We start from the raw sequence: 4,031 nt of genomic DNA on the forward strand, positions 1-4,031 counted from the left end.
AAAAAAAAAAAAATACTATTCTGAACTCACAGGACATACACAAAAAGTGGTAGTTGTTGTGGTTGTGTACAACCTAGTCACTTCTAACACACGTTGTTGTTGTTCAAGTGTTTTCGAGTCAGTTCCAAATCATAGCGACCTTGTATAGGGTTTCCAAGGAGCAGTTGGTGGGTTGAACTGCCAACCTTGTGGTTTGCAATCCAGTGCTGATCCTACAGCGCCATACCAGTAGTCTGATTATAACTCAGAGTGATCCTGTAAGAGTTTTCAAAGCTGTAAATGTTTATAGAGCAACAAACCTTATCATTCTCCCAAGAAGCGACTGGGAGATTCAAATTTGCAACTAGCAGCCCAGCTTGTAACCCACTAACTACCAGGGCTACACACAAAAAATACTGGGCCAAATTTAGCTCACAGATTGTAGTTTGCTGATTCCTTGCCTAGAATAACTGAAAATTTTTCCAATATTCACTCCCAGAGTCTTGGTGTGGCGCTATAGGATAAACACCAGATTGCTAACCACAAGGTCAGCAGTTCAAACCCACTTATTGCTCCTCACAAACCCTATACAGGGTCGCTAAGAATTGGACCTGACTCGATGACACTTAACAACAACAGCATTCTTCAATTGGAGTCCTAGTGGTGCAGAGGTTAAGTGAAAGTTCTACAGTTCATTCACTCACCAGCTATTCCTCAGGAGAAAGATGTGGCAATCTGCTTCTGTAAAGATTACAGCTGTGGAAACCCCATGGGGCAGTTCTATTTTGTCCTTTAGGGTAGCTATGAGTTGAAAACTACCCAACAGCAGTGGGTTTGGTGTGGGTTGTCCTCCAGTTGGTTACTGGACGTTGAAAGATGGTTAGTGTAAGGCAATTGAGTTGAGGCATACCAGTCAGAGGAGAGGCATTCTCTCGGTATTTCTAGAGATAAGTGATGACCTGCTAATTCCGAAAATTTCTGAGTTGCTATTTGCACTGGCTTCTTGTTGCAGGATAACTTTCAACAAGGGTCACACCATGTTTTGAAAGGGAAAAAAAAAATGCTTAAGATTAATAACCAGACTGAAAAGCAGAAAGCATAGCAAATGAAGTTTTTACATCCAAGCAGGCTTTTCAAGGTAGTGAAACAAGAAAACTGTGAAGTATGTTTTCACATGGAGGTCTAGGTGTTGTAACCAAGGCATGGCATCCACACCTTCCTTCCGAATTGCTCCAGTAGAAACCAGAAGGCTTTCAGCCATGAGACAACAGGGGTCCTGGCAGGGGACAAACTCTTGAATATTTCATGGAGTTGGCCTTAGAGGCTTATGTAAGGTATGGCAGGTATGGCACGTGCCCTGGGTGCCACTTGAACAGGGAAAGAGGGGAGCACCTCTGAGCAATTTCTATTAACCACAGTAATTCTATCGCCAGCAGGGAGAAACCATTCAGAGGGCCTCCCTCTCCTACCTCCCTTCGTTCCCAGGCTTTTGCTGTCCCATTACCCTATAAACTGCATCCCAACACGCTGCCTTGCTTTGGGCGTTCCCAACTCCCACTGCCCCAGCCATGGCCTCCCACCCACCTACCTGCAAGTCACATGCCCTCTTTCCTCTGAAACATTTCTAGCCATTGTTGTTGTGTTCTGACTTGTAGTGACCATTTGTAGGGTTTCTGAGGAGTAGCTGGTGCCTGTGAACTGCCGACCTTACAGTCAGCAGTCCCGTGCTTTTCCTACAGTGCCACACCAGGAGTCCATTTGCCGTTGTTAAGTGCCTTTGAGTAGGTTCAACCTGAGTGGAGGGAGAGGGACTGTGTGCTGACGGCTGGGGGCGGGGTGGGGGCGGTGAGCCTGTGGGGTGTACCCTTCGGTTATTTGATGGTACACGGAGGAGATTGTAATATAAGCGACACGGTATAGGGTTTCTGAGGAGCAGCTGGTGAGCTTGAACCGCCCACCTTGTGGTTCAAACGATTTTGCAGTCCAGCGCATTAACCCACAGCGCCATACCAGAACTCCCTAGGAGTCCAACTAGGACTATTTTCTCCTAATGTAACATTACACTACACTGGAGGGAAATGTTACCTGAGGCAGAAAAGGACTGAGGCAGAAAAGGGCCAAGGCGACGAGGGAAGCTGGTTTTTTAAAAAAATATTCTATTTGGCACCCAAGGCAGAGTTTTTTGATTGTTGGGTTAGTTGTCTAAGGTGTAGGATGATGTTAAATATTTAAAGGTGTCAGATGTTTTTGCATAGGGGCTATTTTCTGGATGTACCTCTGGTGGATCCCATCCCTGCCTTGGTGAATTGACTCCACGTTGACTCCCATTTTTTTAAAATTGTTTTCAGAAGCAATAACTTGTGTCTTCTTAGCACTTTCACAACACTACAGCATGATCATCATCAATAGCCTCACCATAGTTCTTAAGTGCTTGCTAAGTGCTTTGATTCCCACCATGACCCGATGAGATGCACACTCTCACCTCCATTTTCCAGATTAATCAGAGGAGGTCCAAGGACACAAGAGGCTATGAATACAGGAGAGAAACACAATACACCTCTTAACCACTAGATTTCATTTCCCAATTATTTTGTGATGTCAGGATTGTTATTTCCATTTTAACAATGAGGTAAGTGTCGGTGACATTGACGCTTAGAAACATGAAGTAAGTGCTCAAACTGGATCAAATTTTGGTCTTCTGACCCCAAACCCAATATTGACACGTCTTAATGATTAATAAAATGTGATAAGGAAGGTGAAGGCTATAAGATTAAAAATGAGAAGATGTAATGAGTCTAATAGCAATGCCTCTAACGATGTGACATTACAAGATCAGCACTGGACTATGAACCACAGATTGTCAGTTCAAAGTCACCAGCTACTCCTCAGAAACCCTATACAGAGATCCTGTAAGTCGGAACTGATTCAATGGCACATAACAACAACAATAATGTTATTGATTTGCAAAAAGAATAAAAATCATAGAATTTTTTTAAAAGGTTGTTTTTATGTATTGAAAAGTTTCTCCTTAGCACTCTAACACCCATCTTTGATCCTTTGTTGTCCTTAGGAAGAATCATGGCCAACAATTAGCTTGTGCTTACCATGTGTCAGCAATGGTAGTGTAGTGGTTACAAATCAGGCTGCTAATCTCATGGTCAGCAGTTTGAAACTACCAGCTGTTTCGCGGCAGAAAGATGAGGCTTTCTGCTCCCGTAAAGATTTACAGCCTCGGAAACCCTGTACAGGGTCACTATGAGTCAGAATCGACTCCACGGCACATAACAACAACAACAACAACAACCGTGTGTCACATGCTTGGAACACCTCACACATATTCACTGCTTTGATCCTTATAACCTCCCTATGTCATACCAAAAAAGCAACCCAAAACTAAAAATTAAACCTGTTACCATTAGTCGATTCCATCTCAACCATGTTCAGTGACTGACTTTGCAGAAGTAGATTGTCACAGGCCATGCTTTTGAGGTACCTCTAGGTGAAACTGAATCACCAATCTTTGTGTTAAGCAGCAGGTGCATAAAGTGTTTGCCATCATTCAGGACTCTCCTTAGGAGATACGTGACAATATTGTCTCCATTTTACAAGTGGGGAAACTGAGGCCAGAGTGGGCAGCTTCATTTCTAAACTCTCTGTATTCTCTATAGGTCTAGTACAAGCAGTCACCAGTTTGCTATATTTCATTTGGACAGAAAAGTGTAATGATTTTGGAGACAGAACACCTAATTTTGAATTCTGGTTCCCAACTGAACAGTTCTTTCAACTTGGACAAATGATTTAGTCTATGAGTTTCTTGATGTGCAAAAATGAGCATAATGCTATGTTACAGGGGCTCTTTTCTTTTCTTAACACAAATTTATTGTCATGCAGATCTGAGTTTAAAAATTCAACATAACTTTTGTTGTTGTTTAGAGTCGCTAAGTCAGTTCCAATCCATAGTGGCTGGTGAGCTTGAAACTCCGATCTTGTAGTTCAAATGACTGCAGTCCAGAGCATTAACCCACAGCACCAGACCAGGTCTCCAAAATAAC

This window comes from Chrysochloris asiatica, unplaced genomic scaffold (genome assembly GCF_000296735.1).
Source record: "Chrysochloris asiatica unplaced genomic scaffold, ChrAsi1.0 scaffold00176, whole genome shotgun sequence".
Lineage (NCBI taxonomy): Eukaryota > Metazoa > Chordata > Mammalia > Afrosoricida > Chrysochloridae > Chrysochloris > Chrysochloris asiatica.